This window comes from Oratosquilla oratoria, chromosome 31 (genome assembly GCF_046742065.1).
Source record: "Oratosquilla oratoria isolate Oo_2021 chromosome 31, ASM4674206v1, whole genome shotgun sequence".
In the NCBI taxonomy this organism is placed as follows: Eukaryota; Metazoa; Arthropoda; class Malacostraca; order Stomatopoda; family Squillidae; genus Oratosquilla; species Oratosquilla oratoria.
This window is the reverse complement of record NC_134807.1, coordinates 52,628,253-52,653,252: the sequence shown is the minus strand read 5'-3', so window position 1 is coordinate 52,653,252 and position 25,000 is coordinate 52,628,253. Positions and strand designations below refer to the sequence as shown.

The following is a 25,000-nucleotide window of genomic DNA, read 5'->3' as shown; positions in this document are numbered from 1 at the left end:
TCAGAAAGAGACCTAGGAGTAATAATTTCAAATGACATGACAACAGACAAACATGTAAACAAAATAGTTGGAGAAACCTACAACTAATTAAGATCAATGAAAGTGGCCTTTGACGACATGGACGAGGAAATGGTAAAGAGAATACTAGTTACACTGATAAGACCAAAATTGGAGTATGCAGCGTCACTATGGACACCCAGTACAATAAAAAACATAAAGAAACTAGAAAGAATTCAAAGAGCATTAACAAAGATGGCACCAACACTTAGCAAGTTGACATACGAACAAAGATTGGACAAACTAAACTTATTAACCCTGGAGTAAAGAAGAGAAAGAGGTGATTTGATAACAATCTATAGAATTATGAAAAGGATGGAAATCTTTGATAGAGATACTCTACTTAAATGGGACAGAAGAAACACAAGACACAAGAAGAAACTTAAGAAGGACAGTTACAGAAGTGATCTAAAAAAAGAACAGCTTTCCACACAGAATAAAGATATATGAAAAAAATTGAAAGAGAAAAAAGTGAGTGCTAAAATTATACATATATCATACATACATATACCAAGGCTTTTTCCCCCTTACAAGGGAGGTAGCCAAAAAGGAAAAGGGATAAAATCATTCCCACCCATTCCATCCCTGAATACACTCCACACCCCTCCACCCTCCCTCTTATCTTAGCACCTCCTGGATGACGGGTCATCCCTGCACCTTGTCCACTGCCCTGGGTCAGAAGCAGTGTCGCAAGACACAGCACATCCATAGCAAGGCCGCTTCATTAAATCGGCGACCCCCCCTCTCCGTCCCCCCATGCATAAAAGGAGAGGACGTGGAGAAATCCCTTCGGGCTGCGTCAAATTTTGCTCATACATACTACCTCACCCCCCCCCATCCCCCCGCCCATTCCACCTCATGCATCACATCATCATCCATATACAACCATTCTCCATTCACCCCTGTCTTCTGTCCTCTCCCGTCCTTCCTCAACAGACATTCCCCTCTTCCCGAAAGCCCCCTTCACCCCATCCATCCACCTCATCCTAGGACGTCCCCTCATGTTCACTCCCTCCACATCTGCCTTCCATACCTCTTTTACTAGTCTTTCTTCACTCATTCTTTCCATGTGTCCAAACCATCCTAATATTCTTTCATCAATCCTATCTCCCAACTCCCTTTCCACCCCCGTTCTTCTCCTCACCTTCTCATATCTCACTCTATCCAGCCTAGTAACCCCCATCATACTTCTCAGACAACTCATCTCAAACACATTCAAACTCCTTCTCTCTTCCTCTCTTATGTTCCATGTTTCTGTCCCATACAGTGCTGTTGGAACAATCACTCCTTCATACAGTCTCCTCTTAGCATCCATTCCCAAATGTCTATTCCTCATTACACTCTTTAATACACCAAGGCATTTACTCGCTTCTCTCAATCTAAATTCTACCCCCACCTTCACTCCACCTTTTCCTGCCACATTTGCACCCAAGTATCTAAAACTATCCACATCCTCCAGTCGCTCTCCCTTAATGCTCACTTCCAGTCTACTGCCACTTTCACCCCTTGAAGATCTCATCACCTTACTTTTACCCACATTTATCTTCAGCTTTCTTCTATCACATACTCTCCCAAACTCTGTCACCAACTTCCTCAGTCCCTCCTCCGATCCTGCCACAAGCGCAGTGTCGTCAGCAAACAACAGCTGGCTCACCTCCCACTTTTCTCCATTTTCTTTAACCATCTCCAATTCCTGACCCACTACCCTTGCATTTACCTCTCGCACCACCCCACCCATGTATAAGTTGAACAGCCAGGGCGACATAACGCATCCTTGCCTAAGTCCCACCTTTACCTCGAACCACTCACTCTCTCCATTTCCAATCCTGACACAAGCTCTACTACTCTCATAAAAACTCTTGACTGCTCCTAGAAGCTTTCCTCCTATCCCGTATATCTGCATAACCTCCCACAGTGCCTTTCTGTCTACCCTATCATAAGCCTTTTCCAGATCCATAAAAGCCCCAAAAACATCCTTCCTCTTTCCTATAGCTTTCTCACATATCTGTCTTACCACAAAAATCTGATCTACACAACCTCTACCTGTCCTAAATCCACACTGTTCCTCACCAATTACTCCCTCTGTTCCTCTCCTAATCCTCTCAATCAAGATCCTCCTATAAGCCTTCCCAACTACACTTAACAAGCTAATCCTTCTGAAACTACTACATTCACACTTGTCCCCTTTTCCCTTGTAAAGAGAAACTATACAGGCACTCCTCCAGTCCTCCGGTACTCTACCCTCTCTCCAGCAAACTTTAAATAACCTCACCAGCCAGTCCACCATCACTGTACCTCCCTTTTTCAGACATTCTGCATGGCATCCATCCAGACCAGGTGCCTTACCTGCTTTCATTATCTTAACAACTGCCTTCACCTCATCCTTCCTTATTTCTTCTCCATTCTCCTCACTCATCACTCTCATTTTCTTCGCATTTCCCACTGCAGTCATCTTTCCCTCCCTATCCTCCTTCACATTTAGCAACTCCCTAAAATATTCTTCCCATCTTCCCCTTACTGCCTTCTCTTCCATTATCATCTCTCCATCTGCACCTTTTACCTTTTCTTCTCTACTTGATTCGCCTCCTCTTCCTCTCTTAATTTCTTTCCAAAACATATTTTTATCACTTATTACTTTCAAAATAAGAAAAAATACAATAAAAAGTAAATGCAACTTAAAAGCCTCCCAGTCGTAAGGGTGCTTACCTCGAGCTAACCTAGCGGACATCGCAGAGTCCCCAGCAGATTTCTGCTGAGTGACAGCGATCTTGTCTGCATCGCTCACCTCTGGGATCCATCGCTCTTCCAAGAGACTGAGCCACGTCTGCATATCGTGACATGCAGGCAGCCCACTCGTCGGGTGGTTAGTTATTCCCGCCGAAAGGGACAACTGAATCTCTGCCGTAGCCTGCAGCATCTTGAACTGATGGCTAACGTGTCCAGTCTCCTGGGGTTTATGATTTCGTTTAGACATAGCTTTACCAAATTGGTACTCCTTTTGTGTACATTGAGATAGTCCTAACACTGTGATTTGTTCTTGGTAATATGTTCACTGAGTTAAAAAGGATGCGTAATAGAGCGTGTCGCTCTATCCACCGCCGCCGCTACTATGGTAAGCTGGTTGGAGCCGGTGAGGCACAAAAAAAATACTAGAATATGTTGTTCTACTCGTTTTTTGTAATCTAATGATTTGGGTTAGAGCAAGGGCTGACTATCTATCAATAGGGAGAAGTACTGGATGAGGGCACTTTTGGGTGTCAGTACACACTCGTGGTGTACTGCCAATCTTAGCAGGTAACATGTCAAGACTGAACTGGTCTTCCAAGCCAAATGACCCTGCTGGGTGCTGGGCACGCTAAGCGCTTGGGTAACTAGCCAATCATCTTCCAGGGCCACAATCACGTGACCCAGCCTAGGCGGCGTAGGGCTGAGCCAATCCTTTGAGCAAACCACCCCTGACACTGCATGGGCTTGAGAAAGCCAGCTTCTGCCTGTCCACGCGGCATTAAATGGAACAAGGCTTGCCGTGAAAGCTGGAAACAAAGGTCACACGAAAATACACTTGGGGAGCGGCGCTAAACCTCACCACAACTATGGGTGTGTTGTAGAGAGCCCAAGGTCGATGAGTATAGGTTTGGACCGTGCTGCCAAAATGGCTGGAAACTTGGACCAATACAGGACTCAGAAACGGGGGATTAGAGCTTTTATGAGAACGTATAAAGAGAGGTACGCCAGGGGAGTCAATTAGAATGCCAATGGCCATTTTAATACAAATTATCTCAGACTTGCTTACCGAGCCCTGAAGCAAACTCCGATCCAATTCTGTGACCTAGAGGAGAATAATCCAAATAGCTGACGGCGAGCTAGTGTCAGGGATGGGGAGGTGTAGCGGACAGTTTCCCATCGATGATGTTCAAGTGGCGGTTCCTGATCTACCGATAGACGGATCTTCTCTGGCAGAAGTCAGAGGCTGAAAGAGGCTGTTAGTGAATGGAAGTGTGGAAAGGCAGCTGGCATCTGCAGTATCAGTGCGGAGCTGTAGAAAGGTGGAGTTGAGGACATGCTCCGTGGGTTGCATGTGGTACTGTCTGCTTATTGGTAGTCCGGTATCATTTATTCAGATTGGAAAAGGTGTCTGGTCGTCCATATTTGGAGGGGGAAAGAGGACCGGTAGGACTGCAACAAATTCCGCGGCATTACACTATTCAGTTAGCCAGGTCAAGTGCTTGCCCATTTATTACTGACACAGGCTTGTTAACATCCAGTAAAGTTTCAGAAGCCTGAACAGCCTGGGTTCCCGCCAGGTAAGTCAACAACTAATCGGAGCCTAGCGCTTCGCATTCTTGTGGAACGCCGACGCGAGTTTCAACATGAGTGCATCGTGGAGTGCTCTGGGATCATATGCAGATCTTTAGGATTCCTGGAAGAAGTATTGACTTGATACCTGGCATATACTGTGTAAATTATAGAGGAGGCGTGTCTAGCTTCTTTCTAGTTCATTCAGCAGTAAGGCAAGGATATGTCCTCGACCCAGCCCTTTTCAATACCTGCATGGACTGGGCATTGGAGAGAGTTGTCGAACAATGTCGTTGAGGAGCATCTATTGGCAAAGCCAAGATCACTGACCTTGTCTTTTCTGAAGATAATACCCTTCTTTCGGAGTCATTGGAGGTTCTGGTTGCAGCCCTCAAGTCTCTGCACAGGGAGGTGAGACCTCTTGAACTTTAGCTTTCTTAGACCAAGACCAAGACGAGGACAATGAGGTTGTGGGTAGCAGTGGTGGATCATATCAGAAAGCACTTCGATGGATTGGGATTGCCTATAATGTTATGGACTCTCAACCAGAGTATATGGCGTTGTTGTTATTTATGCAGGCGGACTAAGATCCGAATCTTCAAGTCACTTGTGCTTTCTGTCTTGCTCTACGTCTATGAGTCATGGACATTGAATGCTGGCTTGAAGAGGCATCTTGATGTCTTTGGTACGAAATGCCTTCGGAAAATCATAGAATATCGCTGGAATGACTTCGTATCAAACCAGAGACTATACTGTGAGACTCAGCTTATGCCAACTATTGGCAAAATCTTTGAACGTCTATTCCGACTACATGAACATGTGGCACGTTTTCCTGATATTGATCCTAATCACAAGATTGTCTTCACAAGAGACAACCCTCGATGGAAGAGACGAAGGGGAAGCCCACAGAATTTATGACTGAGGCAAGTTGATCAAACCTGTCGTGAGTTGTTTGGAGTGGGAAGGTTGGCTCAATAGGAACTTGGTCGGAGAGACCGTGGTGACTGGCGCCGGCGCGTGAGTGAAGCAACGCACTCCCTGACGTATGCTCCTAATTGGTGATGGTGATTCATAAAGAGTATCTACGTAAATAAAAATCATACAGTACTCTTAATGACGATGATATATTTTAATTAATTTTGTTCTGGCCAGGACTAAACGGTTTTGTTTTGCTGATAACTAGGCTTTGGACAAAATGAAGTCTCAAACAATTGGGGCCTTGTCTCGTTTTGATCTTTAACTGATTGGTCTTGGCCAGATCAGAATTAGAAAAGGATGTCACCATATTTAAAGCCTAAAATGTAACCTATTTATGATAGATGTTTTTTTGCTTACAGGTAAATTTTGACAGAGATGAAGCTACTCCTTTATCGGCTATCACCTGTCCAGGTAAAGTAAGAGGAATTATTTGAAAGGTTGTAATTAACTCACTAGATTGGCGGACTTAGGAAAATACTCAACCAAACTGGTCGTCTCAATTCACAGTGACTTTCGTTCTTATTTGCTATTAGCAAATGAGAACTAAAGTCACTGTTGTCATAGAGTTCATCATATCACTGTACAATTTTTGTAGTGTACATATGGCCGCTGGTGGGTTTGTATTTATGTATGTATAGGATGTGTAATTGTGTATGTATGTATGTATGTATGTATGCATGTATGTATGTATGTATGTATGAGTGTATGTATGTATGTATGTATTATGTATGTATGTATGTATGCAGGCATTTATGTATGTATGTATGTATGTATGTATGTATGTATGTATGTATGTATGTATGTATGTATGTATTTATGTATGTATGTGTGTATGTATGATTATATGTATGTATGTATATGGTTTGCTCAGGGGTCTCCTAAGTGTCCTATTCCATGACAATTTGTTTCCCAACCTGTGACGTGTGTCACGAGTTCATCCATTGGTCGTTAGCTGTTGGTCGTAACCGCTCATTTATTTGTGTCGCGAAGAAGAACGCGAAGAAGAACGCGAAGAAGAATGCGAAGAAGAACGCGAAGAAGAACACGAAGAAAAACGCGAAGAAGAACGCGAGGAAGAAGAAGAAGAAGAAGAAGAAGAAGAAGAAGAAGAAGAAGAAGAGGAAGAAGAAGAAGAAGAAGAAGAAGAAGAAGAAGAAGAAGAAGAAGAAGAAGAAGAAGAAGAAGAATACCACCTGACCCCGACTTACCCAAGCGCTTTTTCAAGAATATTTTTAGGACAAAGTGTCACCGTAATACCACCTGTCCCCGACTTCCACAGCGTTTTTTAGAAGAATGTCTTTATTTAGCCTTAGATATATGAACACACACACACACACACACACACACACACACACACACACACACACACACACACACACACACACACACACACACACACACACACACACACACACACACACACACACACACACACACACACACACACACACACACACACACGCTCACACACACACACACACACACACGCGCGCGCGCGCGCGCACACACTCGGTGGCAAAGTTGGTAGAGCGCTGAACTGGGAAGCAGAAGTGCTCCCAGTAACCAGTTCGAATCCTGCCCAGGGCCGAAATTATTTCGGTATCGCTGTGCCTCGGGTCGTTACTCTGACTCTCGTGGGCGGGGAGTGGGGTGTGTGTGTGTGTGTGCAAGGTCATAGCATTACCCATAGATCGGACCTACGAGCTCTGAGCTCTCTTCCAGGAGGGAAATAGCTGTCGATCACGAGTCCAACACGTGATCCAAAGACCAAGTGAAAGACCAAGTGAATACACACGCACACACACACACACACACACACACACACACACACACACACACACACACACACACACACACACACACACACACACACACACACACACACACACACACACACACACACAAGTGTTACTACCTTTTTTAACCATGATGTATATGAATACACACACACACACACACACACACACACACACACACACACACACACACACACACACACACACACACACACACACACACACACGTGTTACTACCTTTTTTAACCATGATGTATTTGAACACACACACACACACACACACACACACACACACACACACACACACACACACACACACACACACACACACACACACACCCGCGCGCGCGCGCGCCCACACACACACACACACACACACACACACACACACACACACACACACACACACACACACACACACACACACACACACACACACACACACACAAGTGTTACTACCTTTTTTAACCATGATGTATATGAATACACACACACACACACACACACACACACACACACACACACACACACACACACACACACACACACACACACACACACACACACACACACACACACACACACACACACACACACACACACACACACACACACACACACACACACACACACAAGTGTTACTACCTTTTTTAACCATGATGTAGTTGAACACACTCACACACACACACACACACACACACACACACACACACACACACACACACACACACACACACACACACACACACACACACACACACACACACACACACACACACACACACACACACACACAAACACACACACACACACACACAAGTGTTACTACCTTTTTTAACCATGATGTATATGAATACACCCACACCCACACCCACACACACACACACACACACACACACACACACACACACACACACACACACACACACACACACACACACACACACACACACACACACACACACACACACACACACATGTTGGCCTTGTATCTAAGGTCTAACATATGAATATAAGTTGAAAAGACAGTGGTAACGTGGCTTGATATTTTGAGCGGCGTTTGGAGAAACGGCGGATCAGCGTAGCTCTCTCTCTTGGGTCTTCGTCTTCTTTATTTTGTAACAGGTGTTTATATACATGAGTCGTGGCTAGGTTGCCGACGAAATATTATTTATATACAAGGTGCTGTTTCAGCAAATATTAGAGATCAGGAAAGGTTTCAGATACTTTACAATAGCCTATACATATGTACACTGTTTTATATTTTATGCGAGGTTTTGGACAGGATGGACATATCCTGTAGGAAAAGAGATTTTAATATAAATGGAAATATCGCTTAGGTTTGGTGAGGTGTCGATACCGGCGTCCAGCTGCTAGTTGGAAGGTTGACGCCCTGGTCCGAACAATAGCGAGTTGACCGCGGAATGACCCTTCCGTGACAAAGTGAGGTCGACTACCCGTTGACTCCTATATGCACCGAAATGCATATATGCGTGCTGATAGATGTGTAGAGGCAGTAGATGAAGATCTAGGAGATTTTGGTAGTAGATTACGTCTTCTAGGAGGTCTAGACGTCAACAGTTGCTCGGCATACGCTACCAGTGTCCGTCCTCGCGACACCTTCTTGAGATCGGAAATCCACATAGGCTTGGTGCACGAACTATCAACCTGTAAAATCCGACGACCCCTCAAATCAATTCGTCTCTGATGACGAATTTATGACCGAAAACTCGAATCTTACCAATTTGAATAAAATTATGCTTAACTTCTTTGGAATACTCAGGCGCATCGGCCAAGACACATAAAAATCATATACCCACTCTAGGATGGCCATGAGAAAGGTCGGATGTTTTAGATCTGGTGCGAGAATCAGTAGCGGCAACTTTTACTACCAGACTCGGGCCGGCGTGCTACGGCGTGCTCAGAAGATCCTGTACGATGGTTGGTATCAGCCCAGTTTGGTTTCAAGCACCTTTTGCACCAGATAGATAGAGCAAGTTCTTAGGGGCACCATAAACGTACAGAAGAAATTATTTGGTGGATTTGGCGACGAGGAAGAGTGGTTGAAGGTGTATGAGTCTTTCTGTACATGGCTGATATTGTACACACTATTGCGTAATGTGTTGTTTTTGCGCAACCACGCCCACACATACAAAAACTTTCTCTTAGTTCCTTGAGGCTTGTTTACACTAATATCACACTGATTGAGGTAGATAATCCCGATAAATAAGATGCAAAAAGCACTCCCGAGTCACCACGTGTATCAACGCTCTACCGCGTGTATGAAAGCACTAACTGGCATCGTAGCATTCTCTCGGCAGTGTTGATAAGTCAGACAAACTTCCCTAAAAGTATGAAAGCGCTACCAAATCTAGCGCGATTTCTGTAAGGGGTTGAATATCGTGCCGCCCGGGCGGCATATCGGTTCTTCCCGGTACTGCCTCACGAGCGGCATATCGGAGTTAACGGGTTAAGGAGATAGAAGAAAGAGGGGTGTGCCTAGGTGAAGGCAATGGTGATCTGCACATATAGAAGGGAGATACTTGGTTATGGCATAAGATGAACATGAATGATAAACATTGGTTTGAAAATAGATGCCTGGATTTTTGTTGGGGCTAAAGAGACTTATACAATTCTATTTCTGAAGCTATAACGAGATGTAGGGATCGGTGGAGTGGTAGAGTCTCGGTCGTGTCTATTGGTTGTGCGAGGGGCGAAGAAGGAATATTGTGCATGTCAAGACCACTGGGAACTTGTTTGATGTTATCTAAATGTAGGATAGCCTACATATATATATATATGTATATATATATATGTATATATATACACATATATACATATATGTATATACATATATATATATACATATACAGATATATATGTATATATATATATATATATACACATATATACATGTATATATGAGTGGAAGGGTGGTGAGATAAACACCGAGTAATGTTGGAGTGTAAATTTACTGACGTTTCGTCCTTAACAGGACTTCTTCAGAGTATGAGTACATAAGCATAAAATCAACATATATATACACGCGTTCATGTCCGCGTTCCTGCTAACCCACGCCACTCGAGTCCGCTTGTTTCCTCATCTCCCGGCGGATGAGTCGTCCGGACATTTGAGACAGTTTGATGAATCCGTCCCTGTGATTAAGGCAAGGCTGAGATGCTATATATGCTGCCTCAACTAGTTTCCTCTTTTTCTTTTCTAACCCCTGTTGTAAAATCTCTACCCCGCTCCAGTTGGGAAGGTGTCCAAGTTGGTCCAAATGAACCACCAATGCGTTGGAAGTGCGGTGGGCTTTTAGGTCGTTCTTGTGTTCGTATGTTCGCTTGCGTAGACCTCTCCCAGTTTCTCCAAAGTAGCTCAATTCACAGCTGCTACATGGTATTTTGTATACCACGCTATTAGTGATGTTGTCTTTTCTCTCCTTACCTCTCACTATTTCGCCAATTTTCATGCTGGATGAGCTGGCAATCTTCAATCCTGTGTTGCGTAGTAGGTGTCCTAATTCTTCCGTGTGTTTGGAACTGGGAACCACGATGAAGTCACCTTCCTTATCTTCCTTAACCTCATCCTTTTTATCCAATGTTCTGAGTGCTATTTTTCTCAAGCTGTGTAACAATCCTTCCGGGTACCTGAGATCTGTGAAGACTTTAAAAATATATTTGACCTCTCTATCAATATGCTCCTCACTGCATACCCGGAATGCCCTAAGAAAAAATCCAATTATTACTCCTCTATTGGTTCTCTCACTGTGTGCCGAGAAGTAATGAATAAGGTCATTTTTGTTAGTTGCCTTTCTGTGGACCGAAAAACTCACCGTGCCATTGTCCTTTCTCCAGATTAGTACGTCTAAGAAAGGTAGCTTTTTGTCCACCTCGTGTTCCACTGTGAACTGAATGTCCGAGTCCACTGAGTTCACAGTGGAACACGAGGTGGACAAAAAGCTACCTTTCTTAGACGTACTAATCTGGAGAAAGGACAATGGCACGGTGAGTTTTTCGGTCCACAGAAAGGCAACGCATGTTTCGATTACAAAAATATAATAATTATACATATATATTAATAAATAAACAACGGAAAAATATACATGAAAATACAAGAAAGGTCACCATTACATAGCTCGGCCACCACCACTCGGGGACCCCACCGAGCAAACAAAAAGAAAAATATGGATGACCGAGACTGGAGAACACAACATACCCCCCCCCCAAAAAAAAAAAAAGAGAGAGATGGAGAGAGAGAACCCACACACCACAAATACAAAAGCGGCACAAGAAAAGTGTGGGACGAAATGTGTCAACAGCACACCCTATACATTAACACAACATACAATATAAAATGTTTTGTCCGCTGCCACCAAATGTAAGGGTGGCTAAATAACACAATTCAATGTATAGTGTTTATTCAAGCACTGACGTGCACTCACTTCCGCGACTATCAAAAGACTGGCGTCGCTTGGCTTCGCCACGAATTCGCGGGTAAACAATACACGAACACATGGTTCGATTACAAAAATATAATAATTATACATATATATCAATAAATAAACAACGGGAAAATATATATAAGAATACAAGAAAGTTCACCATTACATGATTAGAGTGGAAGCCAGTGGGAGATGAACCAGTAATGTTTGCTGGTGGCACTACTTTTGTGGCTGAATCAGAGGGGGGTCTGAGTAAAACAAAGTAATGGGATCTACAAGGGGTGAAGGTGCCAGTAATCTAGATATAAGTCTCAAAGGAGAGAGGTTAGAGGAAGTGGACAGTTTTAAATATTTAGAGTCACATATAGCAGGGAAAGGAGGAAGGAGATAGAGGTAAACTGTCGAGAGAGAAGTAAATAAATGTCACAATATGGCGCAATTTGTATCACTATTTTGCCCAAGAATTCACACGGTTACTTTACAATTACTTGGACAATATGAATCTTTTGAACCTAGGACCTCAAAGCTATGTGTCTGCCCCGCTCTTTATAACCTATATTGTATATTAATGATCCCATGTTCTTTCGTATATGGACGTCACAAATAAATTAAAACACACAATATACTAGAGGGAGCTTTACGTATAATGCAGAAAATACTTGACGGGGTACAGGCATGGTAGCAGTATTGTTAAATTAAGATCAACGCGTCGAAATGCAAAGCTGTCTACTTTCATTGCAGCAGAATCAATAGAACAATCACGAAAATTCCTCCTAAGATAACACAAACATCCCAGTAGATCACTCCAATGTGCTAGGTAGCACATTTTCACGAACAAAGATCGAGTGTTAACCTCTTCAATACGAGTCAAATTCTTGCGAGCAGCATTAGATGCATTAGATGCATCGCAATACTCGTGTTATAGAATATAAAATCACTACTGTATTACTCATTCTCTTTCACTAATAATAAACACAGAATACGTGATCAAGCCAGTTCACAGAATTCGGGTGTCACTGAGCTCCAACTACAAAATAGACGTAACCAAGACGCCTACACCGGCATCCTCATATACCCACTCGCGCCCTATGAATCGTATGGAAGAGGTTAAAGCTATACTGGGTAGACTGGAATGCTTCAAACCTAGAACAATTTCCTGATTCGAGCCAGATGACATATCCCACAAACAACTAATCCCATCAAAAGATTCAAAACGTTGCCACCCATTTCATCATGCTACTTTCCAAGCATAAACAGCTAATATAATGTATAATATCCAGACCTCACCGTACATACTATTTGTCTTCTACACCATCTCCCCACTTGCATACACGAGAAATCGTGTCTAATATGTATCATTATTAGTTCAAATGTAATTTGTCACTTCTACACTCTGAAAATAAAATAAACTCACTTCTCAAAGGAAATATAAATACAATCCACAAAGCAGTAACATGCCCACAAGCGCGAACACACATGCTTTCTCTTTTACTAAAATTCTCTTCATTTCCAACTTTCTGTTAGACTCCATCTCATTTCAGTTTACATCTTTCGTCTTTTCTACTCAGCTGTCTCTGACCCTTTTCATCACCTCTTTTCATAATTGATCATTGACGTCGGTCACCTCTCCTCTCCTTGACTACTTAGCATCGATAGACAAAGAACTCATAAAAAGACATTTCTGGCAATAGTTAATTTCATACACAAATATGATCTGTTTTTCCTGCAGAATTTTCTTTAACTCTAGAAAAATAAATCCCGCGGAATCAAGTGGTCTGACCTAGTTGTAGCAAATCTAATCCTAAACCTTCCTCCCTGAGGATGACCATATGTAGTTGAAAGACGTATCAAAGATTAAGAATTATTTCAAAAGTCTTTTGGACTTTAATTACACGACCTTACACGTTCCAGGAAAGGTATCACTCGAAAGCTTCAAAACCTTTAGTAAAAACTGAACAGGACTAGCATTACTGTCGAATTCCTACTTAATGTATGTATGTATGTACTGTATGTATGTATGTATGTATGTATGTATTCATAAATGTATGTATGGCTGTATATGTGTATGTGTAGGTATGATCGCATAATTGTATGTACATGTGTACGTATATATGTATGTATGTGTGTATGTATATATCAATGTATATAAGCACGTACATAATACGTGCACATGTACATACATTATGGATTTATACGCACACACACTCATGTGTATATACAGAATGTCCACTGTACTATTCTCATCTCCAGTTATCTAGGCTCACCTTGCCATTGGATTTTGGTGGAACACAGATGAAAAGGGAATAAGGCTGACGACTATACAGCACACTATGATTGAACGCATGCGCAACTTGGTGCATCGTCTTATCTTATCAAAGTGCACTCAACCTAAAGTCGTGTGGTGATAGGCAAGTGGTGTTACCTATCAGATGAGAAATACTGGAAGCTGGCAATTGCAACCCTGCACACTGTTGAATCGAAGCAGCAGCAGTGCCCGACACCCTTATGGGTATTTTTGTAATTTTCCTAAATAAATCGCTCTGCTCACTTCCATAACATGAGAAAAGGTGCTCTAAATATAATCTGCTTCACTTTAACCTGGTCTGTCAACCGCAGTAGGTAGGGAACCCATGACTGTGGTCGGCAGAGAAAATACTACCATTAGAACATATGTACACTCATAGACACCTCAAAGATTAAAATACCAGAAAGACGATTGGCACAATTTGCAAGAGAACTGAAAAGATCCAGCGTTCAGAACGCGGTGCTCAGCGAGACCAGACTTTTTGAATGAAGCCCAGCTGACAAATACAAAGTAGAATGCGACTTTGGGTGCTGACTTGCCAGCGAAGAACGCTAAAAAAAGTTAGAATTATCAACCGTATCGTGAAATTGGCAAGTCTACTAAAGTGCAGACGTAATCAAACCCCATGTGGCGAAAGTTAGGCCCATCCTTGACTATGTGGTACATTTTTTTTTCTCCGTTCTATATATTGGGTATCAATTCATTAGAATCAGTACAGAGTAGAATGACCAAAACGAGACAAGGGCTTAGAGGTTTACCATACGAAGACAGGAATAGGCACCTTAACTTATAATTTCTGGAAAGACGAAATGTGCCGTATGATCTAATAAAGGAGGAGTTCCCAACCATTTTATTCCCGTGTACCCTTAAAAACCAAAGGAGGGGGGGGATAAAATCGATGCTTTAATATTATTCTTTAAAGAAATCTACATATGTAGGTTATATAAGAATCAGGAAGTTTATAGAATATTCTTATCCATCACATACATATCTGAAAGCAGGTTATATCATATATTGTACGGTATTGGTTATTCTCTCACACCTAATGTACCTCCTGAAAAGTGCAAATGTACCACTAGGGGGTACTGTTACGGATGGGCTGGTTATGTGAAGAGACGTTACTTGTAACGGATAAGTGCTTAAGAACCAGCTCACTTCTAGAAGCCACTGTAGGACTGAATTATCTGGTCAGGGCCTAGATAATTCGTAAGACTAGAAGTAAAAGTAACAAAGAAGATTCCAGGAAAGGAATATTAAACTAGCGGTAACACTAGTAAACGAAATTATTAATAACATGAAAATATCTACAGGCAATAATAAACACAAAAGAGAATGGGCAGTTGGGTCAATGGGACCGTTACATGAATACAAGAATATGGAAAGTATCGTTCAAATACGAAGCACAAGATACGTATACCCCTCTCCCTCCTCTGAGAAGATCAATTCGGGTCAGGTCGACAGCCCACACATTATTGTAAGCCTGTGCTTGTCACCTTAGAACTTGCTTATAAGGTATATGGAAACGCGTCGTATTGTTCATTCTGTGAAAATGTAGTTGTTCTGTGCCTGTTCGATTGTGTTGTGTTGATTTGTAATTTATTACTATGAGAACGACTCCTTGAAATCGAAACGTCAACTTGTGTGTTATTAAAATGGATAACATTAGACATCTCGTTTGTGCTCATCCTACCAAAGTGAGAACTATAGTGAGGAGAATTGAAAACATTGGAAAGAAAATGAATAGTTGTGATAATACCGTTGTGTTTAACTCAGTTTGCATCTATCTGTATATATATATGTATAAATATATATATATATTTATATATATATATATATATGTGTGTATATGTATATATCAAGTAACGTAGATGTCGTGACGTAACAGTAAAATAAAACTTAAACCCACTCTCGGGGAAAGATAAGCTGAGATACAGAGTAAACCATATATTTCGACCACTAACTGTGGTCCTCTTCAGCAGTTATTACCGAAGAGGACCACAGTTAGAGGTCGAAATGTGCGGTTTACTCTGTATCTCAGCTTATCTTTCTCCGAGAGTGGGTTTAAGTTTATATATATACATACATACATATATATATATATATATATATATATATATATATATATGTATATATATATATATATACCGGTATGTATATACCACCCCGTCAGGGGTATTGGCTGCATGTTATGGTGGGGTTAAAAGCTGCTAAGTAGCATGCAGCTCATACTTTAGGGTATATATGGGGCACCCCTATGGACCAGAGTCATACATCATTTTGTCTGTGGTAAGGGAAATTTCTAATCATAGAGAAATAATGATACTTTATCATACTATGTCTGCCCCTCCGTTATGCTGTCCCCTTTCTCTTGTTACTGTCCTGTACCATTTTTCTGAATATCAATTTCCTTATTTTATCGAACCCTATGGTGGGGAACAAGAATATTGCCACCAAGTATTTCCACTAGACTAATAAAAGGCGACAAATACGGGACGGAGATACGACTAGGCATCCTTCTCCCTGTAGCCCCAAAGGGGATATTCCTAAAAAAGTAAAGGTATAAGAGGGTCTTGGAGGAGTTTTCCAACTAGTAACCTAAAGCTTGGGTCTCTTAATGTATGTGAATATGGTACAGATGAAAGTAAAAGGTAAGAGATAGGCAGTATGTTTGTGAAAAGAAAGATGGATGTATTGGTATTGAGTTAAACTAAGTTGGAAAGAAGGGGCGAATTTGAGTTTGGAAGTGTATTTGGGAAGATTTCAGGAGTGAAGAGAGGACGAGGGAGAGAAGGGGTGGCTATACTAGTAAGTGAAGAGATAGGTAAGCGTATGGTGGAGTGGAAGGAGGTTTCTTCAAGGTTAATGTGAATGAAAGTGAAACTTGGAAGGAAGATGTGAATTTTTGTATGCGCATATGGGCCTAGTAGTGAGAAGAGTGTAGAAGAAAGGGAAGCTTTTTGGATAGATTCAAATGAGTGGCTAGAGGGTTTAGGGTAAAATGTAAGTGTAGTGGTATTAGAAGACCTTAATTCTAGAGTAGGAAATAAACCCATAGACGCAGCTGTTGGGTAGTGTGGAGTTCCAGCAAAAAATCGTAATGAAGAGTTGATGGTAGAGATGTGTCTAAAGAGTTGATGATAGGAAATACATTGTTTAGGAAGAAAGTCAAGCATAAGTACACATAAGGGAGGGTGGTAGATGGAGGGGTGGTAGATAGATTGTTAATGTCTTTATAGTGGTGACCAGGAGAATAGTAGGAAGAATTAAGGATGTATATGTTCTAAGGGGTGAGAGTGGAGGAATATCAGATTATTTTTTGGTGAAAAGTAAGTTGAGAGTGGAGGATAGATGGGGAAATAGGAAAAGGGTAGTAGGTAGAGAGGTGCTTAGAGTGAACTGCTCAGATGAGAAAGAAAAGGAGAAGCAGTACAAGAAGAAGCTGGGAGAGGAGTGGGGGATGGAGTGGAGCTAGGAGTAGAGGAGGAATGGGGATGGTTCAAGGAGGGAGTCAAAAGCTATGCAAAGATGGTGTGTGGAACAAGGAAGACGGGAGGAAAAAGAAGGAAGGGTAGTGAGTGGTGGGATGAGGATGCAAAGAAGGACGTAGAAGAGAAGAAGCGAGCATTTACAGATTTATTACAAAATAGGATGACAAAATCATATGAGAGGTACAAAGAAAAGAGAAGTAAAGCACAAGATAAAGGAGGCAAAGAGGAGACCAGATGTGAAATGGGGTAAGAGTATGAAAAAAATGAAAATAATAAAAATATATATTTTGGAGAGAAATTAAGAGAGGAAGAGGAGGTGAATTAAGTAGAGAAGAAAAGGCAAAGTTGCATATAGAGAGATGATAATGGAGGGGACGGCAGTAAGAGGAAGATGGGCATAGTATTTTAAGGATTTGCTAAATGTGAAGGAGGATAGGGAGGGAAAGGTAGTTGCCGTGGAAAACGCTAAGAAAACGACCGGGATGAGTGAGGAATATGGAGGAGAAATAAGGAAAGATGAAGTGAGGGCAGTTGTTAAGATGGTGAGGGCAGGTAAGGAACCTGGGTTGGTTGGGTGTCATACAGAATGTCTAAAAAAAGGAGATACAATAATAGTGGAATGGTTGGTGAGGTTATTTGATGTTTGTTTGTGAGAGGGTAGAGTACCGGAGGACTGGAGAAGTGCCTGTATAATTCCACTTTACAAGGGAAAAGGGGAAAATTGTGAGTGTAGTAGTTTCAGAGGGATCAGCTTGTTAAGTACAGTTGGGAAGGCTTGTGTGAGGGTCTTGATTGAAAGGATTAGGAGAGGAATAGAGGGAGTAATTGGTGAGGAACAGTGAGAGCTTAGGACAGGTAGAGGTTGCGTGGATCAGATTTTTGTGGTAAGACAGATATGTAAGAAAACTTTCGGAAAAGGTAAGAATGTTTTTGAGCTTTTATGGATTTGGAAAAGGCTTATGGCAGGGTAGATAGGAAGGCACTGTGGGAGAGGCGATTGAAATGGCTCGGTAATGTTAGTCGAATGGACAGTGACCGAATACCAATGAATGTGCTGTATGGAAAGCTTGTGTTATCTCCGCTTCCACCAACACTTTCTGTTCCCTTCTGTAATATTGTAATTCTTCTTTCACTTTCAACTTTCTTCATTTTCTTTTTATTATTGTAGTATTGTAAGTCACTCGTCTATAGGCCCCATGCCTCTTCCATAACGTAGACTTTTAGTCAAGTTCCATTACTCAATAAACGAAGGGGAATTAAATTAATTCAAATTTTCTTTATTTTCTTCACGAATTCTGGTACAACGCATTTTCTTAGATACACCTGAGTAATCCCACCTGAGATCCTCTTACTTCCACCAAGCCAAGTTTGGTCCGTCGTTACAGTTTAATTCAACCAATAACTTTCAACGTTACAAATAAGTGCCATCCTTTTAGGGCGTGACTTTACCTCCATGCACCAATAATTTTTCTCCTCCTCCACCCTTTTCTCCAATCAGAAAGACTGTTATACTGTCTCAAGCAATACTGTTTACGCAAGCACTTCTGACACAAGCAGAACAGGCTTTATGTTTACATTTCGTCACATCAGCACCTATGATCGCTACCTTAACCAATGTTTACAAACTTTAGGCGGTAAGCGAAATATGCAACTCTGCAACTTACAGTCGGCCATTTTTCATGACAACCGAATATAAGATGAATATAAAATTTACATATCGTTTCACCTACCCCTCTATCTACTTAAATGTCTACCTCTATCTACCGGCCTCTTACAGCTTGCCACTAGCTATAGACCTGCAGGAAGGCCTATCCTCCGCTACAAGGACGTTGTCAAAAGTGATCTGAAGGCAGGCGACATCAACACGGAAAATTGGAAGCCGTGGCAGCTGACGGCAGCAGCTGAAGCATGCTGTTAAGACAGGCATTCAAACTAGCAAGAAGAGGAGAGAGGACCAGTGGGAGGAGAAAAGAGAGCGCAAACGGCAGAAACTAGCAGCAGCTCCCACACAGTGGACCTCACCTGTGACAACTGTAACAGAGCCTGCCGTTCCAGAATTAGACTCTACAGCCACAGCAGGCGATGCCTCTCAACCATGAACTGAACAAAACACACACAAATAAAGGCGCGAACTCTATTGTTTCCCGAGACAGTAGGATGCCAACAACAATAACAATAGTATACGAGGAAAGCTTTAAAGAGCAGTCGAGAGTTTTTACGAGAGTAGTAGAGCTTGTATTAGAATCAGAAATGAAGAGAGTGAGTGGTTTGAGGTAAAGGTGGGACTTCGTCAGGGATGTATTATGTTGCCTTGGCTGTTCAATTTATACATGGATGGGGTGGTGCGAGAGGTAAATGCAAGGGTAATGTGTCGGGGGTTGGAGATGGTTAGAGAAATTGGAGAAAAGTGGGAGATAAGCCAGTTGTTGTTTGCTGACGACACTGCACTTGTAGCAGGATCAGAGGAGGGATTGAGGAAGTTAGTGACAGAGTTTGGGAAAATGTGCTAAAGAAGGAAGTTGAAGATAAATGTGGGTAAAAGTAAGTAGATGAGATTACAAGAGGAGGAACTGGTAGCAGAGTAGAAGTCAGTATTAAGGGAGAGAGACTGGAGGAAATGAATAGTTTTAGATACTTGGGTGCAAATGTGGCAGGAAAGGGAGGAGTAGAGATGGAGGTAGATTGTAAATTGAGAGAAGCGAGTAAATGCCTTGGTGGATTAAAAAGTGTAATGAGAAATAAACATTTGGGAATGGATGCTAAGAGGAGATTGTATGAAGGAGTGATTGTGCCGACAGCACTGTACGGGGCAGAAACATGGAACATAAGAGAGAGAGGAGGAGTTTGAATGTGTTTGAGATGAGGTGCCTGAGAAATATGATAGGGGTTACTAGGCTGGATAGAATGAGAAACGAGGAGGTTAGGAGGAGAATGGGGGTGGAAAGAGAGTTGGGAGATAGAGTTGATGAAAGTGTAATGGGATGGTTTGGACATACAGGAAGAATGAGTAAAGAAAGACTAGTAAAAAAGGTGTGGAAAGCAAAGGTGGAAGGAGTGAACATGAGGGGGCGACCAAGGATGAGATGAATAGATGGGGTAAAAGAGGTATTCAGGAAGAGGGGAATGTCTGTTAGGGAAGGATGGGACAAGACAGGAGATGAATAGGGAATGATTGTGTATAGATGATGCTATAATACATGAAAATGAATGGGTGGGGGATGGAGGGTGAGGGAGTATGTGTGAAAAATAAATTGACGCAGCCCGAAGGGAAATCTCCCCGTCTTCTCTTTTTCTCTGCTGTGAATTTGTGCTGTGTCTTACGACACTGTTTCCGACCCAGGGCAATGGGTGAGATACAAGGATGACCCGTCATCAAGGAGGTGCTAAGATAAGAAAGAGGGAAGAGGGTAGAGGGGAGTGGAGCATGTTAGGGATGGAATGGGTGGGAGTGGTTTTCATGCCTTTTTTTTTGGGGGGGGGGCTACCTCCCTTGTAAGGGGGACGAGCCGTTGGTATATATATATATATATATATATATATATATATATATATATATATATATACATATATATATATGTATGTATACATATATACATATATATATGTATGTATATACATAATATATGTATATATATAATATATACACACACACACACATATATATATATATACATGTATATATGCATATATGTATATATATATATATGTATATACACACACACACACACACACATATATATATATATATATACATATATATGACACACATGAAACCCGCAGTCTGAGAAAATAAACTTCGAATAAATAAGAATCCTATATTTCGGCTATCAACTGTAGCCCTCTTCAGGAAAGTACATAAGACAGAGGACAGAGGGGACTTATAAGCTACAGAAAAGAGAAGGAATGTGGGCAGATGGCATCACTCAGGCGCGGGCCAAAATGGGGTGGCGGAGGAGGGAGAGGGTGAAGTGAGGGGGGGTTGTAAGCTCCGTACCAGTCTGCTAACCGCCGCCCGTGAAATAATGTCAGGAGTCCACTGCCCTTTAGATATATTAATATTGGGGCATTCCTCAATTAATGCTGATTCAACTATTTTTCTCCTGAAACCGCAGTGGGACTTGAGCACTAATCTGGCCTTACCCCAATTGAAAGAATGATTCTTATTTTTGACATGAAGAAATACAGCCGAATTTTCTTGCCCATACCTAATTGACCTTTTCTGTTCTGCCAATCTAGTGTTCAAGTCTCTCCCGGTTTGACCCAAGTAAATCAAATCACAATCTTGGCAGGGCAAACAATAAACACCAGGTGACTCTACTTCCTTCGGTTTTTGTTGAACGTTCACAATTTGCTTACGCACGGTGTTAGGATAGCGATAGGCAATAGTGAGACGCTCATGAGGAAACAACTTGGTAGAAAAACTGATGGTATTACTGAATGGAATTTTTAGGATAACCTTAAAGGAGCGGTGACAACTTGATAGCCGAAATATAGGATTCTTCTTTATTCGAAGTTTATTTTCTCCGACTGTGGGCTTCCTGCGTGTCATTTACAAATGTGCTACTACATTTCTGTTTGGAAATATATATATATATATATATGTATAGGTGTGTGTGTGTGTGTGTGTGTGTGTGTGTGTGTGTGTGTGTGTGTGTGTGTGTGTGTGTGTGTGTGTGTGTGTGTGTGTGTGTGTGTGTGTGTATGTGTGTGTGTGTGTGTGTGTGTGTGTGTGAGTGTGTGTGCGTGTGTGTGTGTGTGCGTGTGTGTGTGTGTGTGTGTGTGTGTGTGTGTGTGTGTGTGTGTGTGTGTGTGTGTGTGTGTGTGTGTGTGTGTGTGTGTGTGTGTGTGTGTGTGTGTGTGTGTGTGTGTGTGTGCGTATGCGTAGATAAGCTTCCTCAAAGGAATTGTGTACAAGATTTGTGATGGGTTTTTGTAAATAAGACCTCCTCCAGTGGACGGTGTCTTCGTTTATTACCGTTAGAGAGTCAATAATTTCAGCTGAGAATGATCAAAATGAAAATGATAATGATATTTTGAAATGCATAAAGTAATTAAACATCTAAACTGAGTTATGTGGTCTGGCGATTCGTTCGTGTCACTGTAGCTTGTTTACATTTCAGATCTCCGGTCCTTTTGATGCTGTTCTAGTTGGCTATGTGAAATGACTAATTTTGACAAATGTACCTCGGTGTCGATGTGGTTCACTACAGTTTCTTTTCCGGTGGTATCTAATGTCTGCTTTCTGTTCCCAGAGTCTGTTCTTTAATCCTCTATACGTCTTACTGTAGTATTTGCTACCGCACCTGTCACAGAAAATCTTCTGGATGATCCTATTGGTCTTGGCTCTCCAAAACCCATATATCGCCTCTACTATTCTACAACCTCATGGATGAAGGGTTATCCCTGCTCTCCACTATACTACTCGGGTAAAAGGCAATGGGTTGAGACAGCACCTCCACATCGGTGACAGCGTCTTGTTGTTCCTCATTATATTTATTTATTTTGTTAATGGTATTAAATTGTATTTAAGAGTATTCTGTTTAGAGTTACCAATATGGCAATTCTTTTTATATTTTATGATAGTTGTTTCGAAATGCAGAACCGAACATAGCGGTATTGTGGTATTATTGGGTGACTCCTGCATAATCGTATATAGTTGCAGGGAGTGAGGCACTGGCGCAGTTGTCACCAAGGTATAGATCTTGGTTGTAAATGTCATCTGATACAAAATGGTTGTGAATCCTTGGATGCATTTATTTTCTAGCTGAATTTTGCTACCCAGGAAGTTATGTATACATGTACGCGGCAATTTCTGCGCGTGCTCCTTCGTGGCTCATATTCACCAGGACTTGCATACCAGAACGTCAGTAAGGAACTCTGGTTCGTCAGTGTTACGCGATGTTCAACTGTAAACCTTTAGAGATGATTTCTTCTATTTTTGAGCAACTGCAATGAGGTCTGAACGTGAATTGTAGCTGCTCATGAGACACTGTATACATGTTGAACCAGGATACACATTGTGTCTTAATCTACGACATTTGTATGGCTGGGAATCCAACTGAGGATATATGGTCGGTTCTGCCAAGTGAGATTATGAATAGCCGATCATGTTGGTTAAAGGGCCGCAAATACAGAATAGGGAGTCAGCGTGTATGGTGGAGTGTGACACAATGGAGATGGTCTACAATATAATTTGTAAGAGTTCATGATGAATCTATAATGAGACAATATATAAAATATAGATAACCTAACAGATGAATGTTTGAATATATAGAAAAATGAATGAATACATAAATAGACAAACAAATAAAGACATGCTAATGAAAATAGATTAGTTAGATAATACACAAAATAATGAGAATGATAATAAATCCCGGCATTATCTTTTAAAAAAAAATTAAAATTTATTTCTACCAGTTAGAAACCTGCGGCAAATTCCAGGAAATAATCATATCTCTAGTTTTTGGCTAATATGTTTCCAGTCGACAAAGGAGTCAACTAAGTTTTCGTGGTGGTTGTCATATGGAGACAATCAAGCGATTATATTCAGGCAAGGTACAGGCCTGCCACGCAGTCACAGGGTAGACGTGGAAAACCACTGCCATTAAGCTATAAATTATAGCCAACTAATCGCTGTGGTTTCCCCAATTTGCTGCCCGAACCACTAAACAAAAACCGACATCATTTGGCCTGGGAGTGCGGTCAAACAAATATTAATTATTGTTCGTTTGACTTCCAGAGACCCTCCAGGCACGTGTGCTTCGTCTCTTGTCACTATTCCTGAAGAAAAATCATAAAACTTCTCTGTTTTTATAGAAGAAAAAAAATCCTATGATTCTTCTCTGAGGTAAGGAGCTTATGTAAAGAGGCGTTTAACTGCTACCATAAACGTAATTTCTTATACGCGCTCCGGATTAGCCATCGAAGATCAAATCAAACTCCACTGAATATTCTGTTCTAACATAAGTAAGTCCAAAAACTTTTGGCAGGCAAATAATTTTTCAATCTAATCCGAATATCCTTTCTGAATAAAATTTGCCTGTTGCCGGTCAAATTTAAATATATGAAAAAGGTAATCATTGCGAACGGTGTCGATTTCACTTTACTTTGTAAAAGTTTTTTCTCCCACTGAATGATATTGTGTTTGCATCCAAACCACACAAGGAAGAGAGAGGACTAATTGAAATTTGGCATTTTCCAGACATATATTGTAAAGATCACATCCAGTAGCGAAAATTCCATCACTGTAGGGTTTTCCGTAGAGCAATATGAATACTCAAGTACATGGAGCACTGTATTTATATATCTATTACAGAACACAGGAAAGGAACATCGTTTCCGTAGGATCCTTTTTTATTCTCTACTTATCGTACCTAGCTTCAAATTATAACTCTTCTAAACTCTAATGCCAATTATTTTATCATGCAATTGAAGAACAAAACCGAATGAAATAGGCGACCAATCCAGACTCCCACAGATTCATCCATGAGATGAATAGAATATGCCTTAGTCACTAAAGTCACAAACAAATTAAGGGAGAATAAGCATAAGGAATCTAAAGAACGAGACTAAGAGAAGCATACATACATATATATATATATACACACACACACACACACACACACACACACACACA

At 41.4% G+C, this 25,000-nt stretch overlaps 1 protein-coding gene across 2 annotated transcripts in view; it reads left to right on the top strand.

Moving 5' to 3' along the window:
* LOC143041552 (uncharacterized) overlaps positions 1–25,000 on the top strand; it is a 933,705-nt gene that overhangs the window by 197,531 nt on the left and 711,174 nt on the right. Inside the window, exon 2 of one of the 2 annotated variants that reach the window (XM_076213563.1) lies at positions 5,691–5,742. The exons of the other annotated variant lie outside the window; for it this stretch is intronic. The gene's annotated coding sequence lies outside the window, so the exon portion shown is untranslated. The remainder of the gene's footprint in view (positions 1–5,690; positions 5,743–25,000) is intronic. 2 annotated transcript variants of the gene reach the window in all.